General features: G+C 28.2%; 1 long non-coding RNA gene across 1 annotated transcript; it reads right to left on the reverse strand.

The window, feature by feature from the left end:
• Positions 1–1,361: 1,361 nt before the first annotated feature.
• LOC141701982 (uncharacterized) lies at positions 1,362–3,292 on the reverse strand. Its single transcript, XR_012566962.1, has 2 exons — positions 3,095–3,292; positions 1,362–2,198 (listed from the first exon to the last, which is right to left on the reverse strand). It is a non-coding gene; the product is annotated as an uncharacterized LOC141701982 (long non-coding RNA).
• Between the last annotated feature and the right edge of the window lie 6,847 nt (positions 3,293–10,139).

Raw genomic sequence — 10,139 nt, forward strand, 5'->3', positions numbered from 1 at the left:
CAGTTTTAAGACTGTGTCATGACACAGTATGTTGTATCTAAAATTATAATAATCATAGAAAATTTATAGTACATTCAATAGTGTTCCATTAAATTATAGTTAAACATCATAGAAAATTTGTAATAGTCTGAAGGTAGCTTGCATGGCTTAGTTTTATGGCTGCCCCACAAAACATTCCATTAAACATCAAGATAAGATATTAAGGATGCTAGAAAACATAAAGAAACATGCATGATGAAAAAGATATGAAGAGTGACGGCAATCCAGATAAGCATTTGAAACTTTTGCACCAGCTGTTTATGACTTGCATGTGATGAATCTACTCCTTGCTTTCCTTAATCATATTGTTATATACTCTATTAAAGTATGCTGGCATCACAAAGAATGTCACTGCTCCTCTATGTGTTATCTTGTTCATTAACAATTGTAGTTCTTCTTCACACATAATCACAACTTCACCTTATTATGTTTTTGTCCAAGGTGCTACAAGCTTCAATGCTAGATCATACAAGCACACATACATACTTAATTTGAATTAGGCTTACAGCATCAGATAAGAAAGCTACATAAGGCTTACCTTTCAATCTTCTTAGCCTTTAATTTTTGGTGTCAAAAGCAGGCTGGTCTCACAAGGCTAAACTTCCAACTCACCTTTCCACATCTGCTCTGCATCAGCATACAAAGACTAAACAATATGCTAAATATTTATTGATATAAATACTAACCTAATTCAAAAATTAAGAGTGTATGTGAGTACTGTTTACTTGTTTTGACCAAATGGAAGATACTTTGGATTAATCCAAATTTGTTCTGAAGAAGACAGAAACAAGATGAGAAATGTGATAATTAATATGGGTGTCAATTTTGTCCCCACTATGGTTTAAAGTTCTTGCACTGTACCTTGTGCCTAAATGGTTGTAGTTCTTTACATTTCTAGAAGTCAGCTGATATGATTTTATAGAAGGTGCTAGAAGCTGCAATGCTGAATCAAATATGAGTACAAAATTGTAGTTATATTTGTAAATAATTACTATACATAAGTCATTAATCTCTCCTTTAATTAGAGTCTCAGTATATATGTCTAACATGTAAATGGAGAATCTGGCAAGTCAAGTTGTGGAGAATGGAGATCCACTAATTCAAAAAGACTATTTTATTCTGACATGTAAGAATAATTTTACTTATATTTGAAATTAGGAAACACTTTGGGATACCTATATACATTCCTTGATACATGAATTAGGGTGTTAAAATTCTTATGCAGGAACATGTGCCACTAATGGTCTAACTTACCCACCTTACTAACGATTACAAAAGACTTTATAGATGAAATCAATGACTTTTTATCTATTTAGTCGATCAATTCTGTACACTGTATTGTCAAAATTTGATATTTAGTGACCATAAGATTTTCACAAGGACAGACCATAACGTACTCATCCATTCCATCCTTGGACCATCCGGTTGTTTTCCTCGAGTGCAAAAAACTTCTGGTGATATTGCAGCCTTCCCTTTACTTCAATTTCTTCCATGATCTCCTTTGGCAAAGGTATCTACACGAAACCAGATTTCCTAATCCGGGTATCCATCTCTTGTATCAAGAATCTCTTGTATCAAGAATGAATGCGAGTGTTAAAATTTATATGCAGGAACATATGTGCCACTAATGGTCTAATTAACCCAACTTACTTGAGTACAAAGATCAATTACAAAAGACTTTATACGTGAAATCGATAATCCTTTTATCTATTTACTCGATCAATTCTGTACAATGTATTGTTAAAATGTGAAACTTAGTGACCATCAATTTTCCACAAGGACAGACAGACCATAAAGTACTCGTCCATTCCATCATTTGGACCATCCACTTGTACCAGGCTGCAAAAACCCTGGATAGGAACCCATAGGGATTCCAAAGTCAAGAATATGAACCTCTCATTAGCCATGTAATGTCCCAGTCACTCGGTAGCATCGCCATGTGGCGAAGATTGTTGGAAAATCCTGTTAATAATTTCTTTAGCAGCTGCATTATCACCACTTGATACTTGTGCACACTGGTGTAGAAACCTTTTCAAGCCAACCACGTTCCTTCTCTGCTCCTGGACTTCATCATAAAAGGACTGCTCCTTCGCCTTGAATTCCTCCTCGCGTAACATGCCAACATCCTCCTCGTCACCCATGAGCCTATCATTCAGGTACTGGAAAACACCATGAAATAAGTCAGGTTGTAGAGACATGTCCATCTGAGCCTAAAAAGTTGCAGTTTTATGATACTGAAGATTAAAGTAAATTCAGTAGCGCAGGGTTTTGAAATCTCTTGGTAGTTTATAAGTACTTAATTTAGGAAAACAATGACTATCACACGATATCCGATAAACTAGAATCATCTCATGCATTATTGCAAGCTACAAGTAACCGGATGTGATGAATTTGTTATCTTTCGCCTAATGCAATGCAACTTGTCACATCGGTGATTACAGGGGTTAAATACATTCTAGTTATCTAATAAACAAGTAACGAGGTTTGCATATTTTTTCTTATTCTGTTATTATCTTGTGTATGCATGGTGGCTTGCTGTTTTGAGAGTAAAGGAACCTTAATCACTTCTACTTCTGGAGTTCAATACGCGAAATTTCACAACATGCATACTCAAAGATGATCTTGCCTACTGACTAGAGAATGATATGTTTTGACTCGACATACATGGTACACAGCTATTCTTATTTCAAAAACTGTGATAGAATTTGTGAATAACTTCTATACAAGTACAAGCTTACCTTTTTACTTGCCAGTAACTATCTGAATACAACACAGTAGAAAATGTTAATAATACATAAATATACACAAATTGAATCAATAACATAACCATTATTTACAAATAAGAGATGCTGCTCAAGATCTTTAATAAAAAAACAATTGAAATAGAGCTGCAGGTATAGTACACTAATGCTCAATTGCTCATCTTGCGTGCTAATTTTTTTCCACTATCCACCTAACACAAATAAATACTGTTCATTTTTTGTGTATATATATAAAATGACATTAAGTTGCAGTTTTTCGGAACAGAGAGTAATTTTTGTAGATAAAAAGTTACCTCGTGAGTCTTGTAGATGGAAAAGAATAGGGTAAAATTTTACAGATGGAAAAGATTAGGGTGAGATGGAAAAGATTAGATGAATGATATGATTGTATGTAGGCTGGAGTTTTGAAGCTATGGTGATTTATAAAGAAGTTGTAGGCGGGAGTTTGGTAGCTATGGTGATTTATAAAGAAGAGTTATGATTTATAAAGAAGGAAGCAGCGCAGTTGTTTTGTCCAAACTAGGTTCTAATGCCCCGGTTTTCCTTTTTAATATAATATAATTGTATGGATATCTATACTATACTATACCTATAATTTGTAGGTTGACCCTCATTTTAGTTATCCCTTTTCATCACAAGAGTTGATAATCAGAGCCGTTAGATTCATGTACTAAAAAATATACTCTACAAGTTCTCAGATCGAATCCCGTCAACAACAAACATTTATATTATAATTTAGAAAAATACAAGTTCTCGGATTTATATTATAATTTAGAAAAATACAAGTTTTCGGGTTCAAATCTTACCAACAATAAACATTTACATTATTATTTATGAATAAGATCTCATCAGACATATACTATTTATACTTCTTGAACTTAATTCGAAATTATACATAATAAAATTATAATTATATAATCAATATTTAGTATTTAATTATTTATATAAAATATTAATAAAAATAAAATAAAAATATATAAATATTAACCAAGACCCGTGCATCGCACTAGCCGTAAGCTAGTAAAATATAAATAATGAGTAGAATTGCAAATATTAGTTACATACATTTGTGATATTGTTGAAAGAAAATAAGAAAAATTGCTACAAATATATTTAATTAACCAACTTAAAAAAGATCTAGTAATGAAGTTCGATTGTAAATTGTTCTACAGTCTCTTCTTTTTTTTTTTTACTAAATTAGGACATACTTTCTTGATTAATGACATACCATCTAAAATTTGAATATATAATATTTGTTCTTATCATACATCACAAATTCAAATTTAAATATTTTTACAATCAAATAGTTTTTTAAATAGTTAAATATCAAAGATATCAATTTAATTATCAAACTGATATTGTATATAAAAAATTATTATTAAGATTAATATTGAATTAAAATATAAAAATTAAATTTATTTATAATATAATGTAATTATATTTAAAAATATTAAATTATATACTAAATAAGACAATATTAATTAAGTTTAATTGAACTAAGATATTGATATTGACATATCTCATCTAATTTTACATTAAAACAATAATGTTATGTAGTTTTGAATAGCATAATTTTAGAATTCCATGGTTGTTTGGAAATTAACAGAATTTTAAATGCTGAAATTCAAATTCCACCATAGTTCGTTAACTAACTAAATTATTTGAAAATTTTCATTAAAATATTTAATAAATTTTTAGAGAGTATGTTTTTTTTTCTAATTTATTTAATTAATAACTATCAATATTTATCTAGCCATCTTTAAAAATGAAAATTCATCTTTGAAGATTTAATTTGACCATTACCCCCTCTTTCCACTACAAAAAAAACGGGTAAATACAACCGGAAAAAAACCGGTTGTATTTAGTTAAATTCGACCGTTTTCGGTTGTATTTAGCTAAATACAACCGGTTTTTGGGCCGGTCCAAAATGCTCGAGTAATATTTAGTAAACCGGTCGTATTTAGTATATGAGCGGCTAAATACAACTGTTTAAATTCGACCGAAATCGGTAGAATTTGTTTTCCACCTAAAATTTGAAAATCCCGCCCAAAAATTTGAAATTTTGAATTTTTTTAAAACTTCCGCCTAAAACATAAATTCGACCGTATACGGTTATAAACATTGTTTCAAATTCGACCGAATGCGGTCGAATTAACGAGCACCAGATTTAAAAAAAAAAAACTCGTCGGAAAAATTCTCAGATTCCGGCAAGTTTCAAAAAATACAATAATCATTCCAATAACTCCGATGTTGCAAAAAAAGGGGTTTTTTCGGTCCAATTTCACACAACAAATTAGTTTACATCGTTTCCACAATTCAAATATAACCTCAACAAAGACATATCAATTATATAATGTATTTTCCGATTAAAATCATAACTTTCCGGCCAAACTCAAAATCATGTAAATCTCAACAAAATTCAACAAACTAGTATCCCAAGCATAGCTAATAACGTACAATCGATTATCAATAATTATATTAACATAAAACAATTCATCAAGAACAAATATATGAATCAAAAATCATACCAAATTTAATTTATACAAATTTCAAGTTTTCACTTCAAAAAATTCATACATATACTCCTCCAACTTTCTTAAACACAAACCCATAATAAAAAACGAAATTAAAACACCAAATTTTAAAGACCCATCTAAGTTTTTGTTCGAAAAATAAAGATAAAAAATGGTTTTTGAGATGCGGGTGATTGAGTTGTAGAAAAATAGAAGAAAAGGGAATTGGTAAAGGAATAAAGAGGGATTGGCCGGGAAAAAATAAAAAGATGACCAGAAAAAGAAAAAGGAAGGGGGAGGGGTGCAGGGGAGCAGGGGGGAGGGGAGCAGAGGGGAGGGGAAGAATGAACAGGGGGAAAGGGAACTGGGGTGGGGGGTTATAAAGTAAAAATAAAAGTATTTTATTTTATTAATTTTGTTTTTATATAATGTAAAATCAACCGTCAGATTATTCTTTTAGTGGTTGAATCTCGTGCGTTGGATAAAAATCACGTGGATCGCTGAGGTGTCACTATACTCAACTGTTATCGGTTGAATTTAGGAGTATCATTTTATAAAATCAACCGAGATATACTATCTATTTTATTTTATAAAAAAGTCCAAATAATTTTTTAAAAATTATTATAATTATTTAATCATTCTTTTAATAAAAAATAAAAATTTTATAATTTGATTTAAGAGCTCCTAATTTTAATAAAAAAATTGGGACTAAAGAGTAATAAGAAATACTCGTCAAACTACTGATTGACTGCTAAAATAGTTGAATTTTAAAATAGGAAACCAAAAATATTTATTTTTTTCTAAAATTTTTATCATATCACTAAAATATATATATATCTTGACATCCTTAAGGTTGGATCATTCATAAATAATTTTTAAAAAATCAAAACATCAGTATGGGACTAAACACTAGTAAGAAGTACGGGTCAAAGTAATAGTTGACTGTTAAAATAGGAAACCAAAAACATTTATTTTTTTATAAAACTTTTACCATATCACTAAAATGTATATATCTTGACATCCTTAAGGTTGGATCATTCATAAATAATTTTTAAAAAATCAAAACATCATTATAGGACTAAACACGAGTGAGGAGTACGGGTCAAAATAATAGTTGACTGTTAAAATAGGAAACCAAAAACATTTATTTTTTATAAAACTTTTACCATATCACTAAAATGTATATATCTTGACATCCTTAAGGTTGGATCATTCATAAATAATTTTTAAAAAATCGAAACATTAGTATGGGACTAAACACTAGTGAGGAGTACGGGTCAAACTAATAGCTGACTGTTAAAATAGGAAACCAAAAACATTTATTTTTTTATAAAACTTTTACCATATCACTAAAATATATATATCTTGACATCCTTAAGGTTGGATCATTCATAAATAATTTTTAAAAAATCGAAACATCAGTATGGGACTAAACACTAGTGAGGAGTAGGGGTCAAACTAATAGTTGACTGTTAAAATAGGAAACCAAAAACATTTATTTTTTTCTAAAACTTTTATCATATCACAAAAATATATATATCTTGACATCCTTAAGGTTGGATCATTCATAAACAATTTTAAAAAATCGAAACATCAGTATGAGACTAAACTCTAGTAAGAAGTACTTGTCAAACTAATAGTTGACTGTTAAAATAGGAAACCAAAAATATTTATTTATTTCTAAAAATTTTATCATTTCACTAAAATATATATATATATATATCTTGACATCCTTATGGTTGGATCATTCATAAATATGTTTTAAAAAATCGAAACAGCAGTATGAGACTAAAGACTTGTAAGGAGTACAGGTCAAACTAATAGTTGACTGTTAAAATAGGAAACCAAAAATATTTATTTTTTTTAAAACTTTTATCATATCACTAAAATATATATATCTTGACATCCTTAAGGTTGGATCATTCATAAATAATTTTTAAAAAATCGAAATATCAGTATGGGACTAAACACTACTAAGGAGTATATGTTAAACTAAACACTAGTAAGGAGTATAGGAAACCAAAAACATTTATTTTTTTCTAAAACTTTTATCATATCACTAAAATATATATATCATGACATCCTTAAGGTTGGATCATTCATAAATAATTTTTAAAAAATCGAAACATCAGTATGGGACTAAACACTAGTAAGGAGTACGGGTCAAACTAATAGTTGACTGTTAAAATAGGAAACCAAAAATATTTATTTTTTTCTAAAACTTTTATCATATCACTAATATATATATATATATATATCATGACATCTTTAAGGTTGGATCATTCATAAATAATTTTTAAAAAATCGAAACATCAGTATGGGACTAAACACTAGTAAAGAGTATGGGTCAAACTAATAGTTGACTTTTAAAATAGGAAACCAAAAATATTTATTTTTTTCTAAAACTTTTATCATATCACTAAAATATATATATCATGACATCCTTAAGGTTGGATCATTCATAAATAATTTTCAAAAAATCGAAACATCAGTATGGGACTAAACACTAGTAAGGAGTACGAGTCAAACAAATAGTTGACTGTTAAAATAGCAAACCAAAAACATTTATTTTTTTCTAAAACCTTTATCATATCACTAAAAAATATAAATCTTGATATCCTTAAGGTTGGATCATTCATAAATATTTTAAAAAAAATTGTAACATCAATATGGGACTACTAGTCAAAATAGTAGTTGACTATTAAAATAGCAAATCAGATACATTTATTTTTTTCTAAAATTATTACCATAATACTCTGTAAGGTTGAATCATTCCCAAAAGTTTAAAAAAAATGGAAACATCAATATGGGACTAAACATTTGTAAGAAGTACTAGTCGAAAATAATCGAAAATAGTTAAATATATGTAAAAATAATAAAAAGTTAATTACAAGAATTTGGATGAATATATTATTATTATAAACTAACCACTTGCGGTTGAATTTAGCAAAATTAATTACAGAACATTCAACTGTTGTAAAAATAATTGAAAATAGTTAAACTTATGTAAAAACATTAAAAATTAATTACAAGATTTAGAATGAATGTATAATTCATTTCTATTTACATATTTTAGCAATATTTAAAAATTTTAATTTTATTTTTCTGATTTTTTTTTAAAAATTACTTTTTAAAATTTTAAGCTGATATTTGGCTCCAATTTTTCACTCTCATTTTTTGGCGGGAAAATTCCATTGGCGGGAAAATTCCCTCAAATTTTTTTGGCAAGGCTAAATTCAACCGTTTTCAGTTGTAAAAGGCTTCGGTTGTAATTATTCGGTTGAATTTAAGCGAGGCTAAAGTAGACGGAATACGGTTGAATTTAGTGGAGCGGCTAAATTCAACCGTTTCCGGCTGTAATTGAGTTCGGTCGTATTTAGGCAGTTGTAATTGCTTCTTAATTCGACCGCCTAAATACAACCGTTTTTAAATATGACGGTCGGCGGTTGAATTTAGCCGCGCCTCCTAAATTCAACCAGATATGGTTGTATTTGATCCCGGTTGTATTTATGCAGTTGTATTTAGCCTTATTTTCTTGTAGTGTTCGTCTGCATTCTATGCTTTATTTTTTTAATTTTTACAAAATATAATAAAAAATCTAACAAAATGAAATAAAACAAATACAAAATAATACACTAATAAATTTATTCCCCAAACTCACCTTCTGACACTGACATCAATGTCATCAATTGTCACATCAATCTCCATTAAAAAAAAACTCCAATCTCTCACAAAAAAAACTTAAATAATGGTTTGAGCTATGAAGGCTGTAACTATCATACATGCATATGTTTAGATTCATCGTGTACAGATGTCATGTTTATAAACAATAACTACTTTAAAGTTTAGAAATCATAACTAAAAATAATTGGGAATAATAAGCTAACTGCTAGCGGACTCAATAAGGTTAGAACATTCACCACAATAGAACAATCTAAATAGTGTTGCAGCTGAGTGCACTAACCTTAATTGCTCATCATACTAATGGGTGCTATTTTTTTTACTATCCATCTAACACAAATAAATATGATCTTTGTGTATATAAAATGATAATAAGTTGCAGTTTTCCAGATATATTACTTTACTACTACCAAAGCAACTCACTGAGATTTTTTCTACTCCCAAGATCTGTATATATATTTTTGGCTGATATAAAACTAATGCATGATATATAGTAGCTTACTTAATTCCATCCACTTAACTTACTTAAATATTTTGAAATTATTGAAAGAAAATAAGAGAACTTGTAATAAATATAATTAATTAATCAATATTATCTTATTTTTACTATTTAAAAAATTACTATTAAAATCGAAGTTTTGAAAAGATTGCTATACACTCTCTTTTTTGTTGCTAAAATGGGAAATACCTTTTGATTAATGACATATACATTTTGGATACATTGATATTTGTTCTTGTCATACACATACAAATATTATCTAAATATTTTCACACTCAAATAGTGTTTTAAATAATATTTTATATAAAAAGTTCTTGTTTAAAAAATTAATCTTGAATAATGATATACAAATTAAATTTATTTATAATATAATGAATTATATTTTAAAAATAAAATTTTATAGTAAATAAAATAATACTATAAAAGTTTAGCGAAATAAAGATATTGATATTAACATATGTAATCTACTTTTACGTAGATAGTGTTAGTTAATGTTTGGACTGATATTAAAATTTTATGATTGTTTAGAAATTAACTGAATTTTAAATTTCACCATTGTTTGTTAACTAAATTTATTTTAATTCAAATATTTATAAAATTATTATAAAGTATGTTTTAATTATCTTCTAAATTATTTAATTACTA

Source organism: Apium graveolens, unplaced genomic scaffold, assembly GCF_009905375.1.
Source record: "Apium graveolens cultivar Ventura unplaced genomic scaffold, ASM990537v1 ctg4483, whole genome shotgun sequence".
Taxonomy (NCBI): Eukaryota; Viridiplantae; Streptophyta; class Magnoliopsida; order Apiales; family Apiaceae; genus Apium; species Apium graveolens.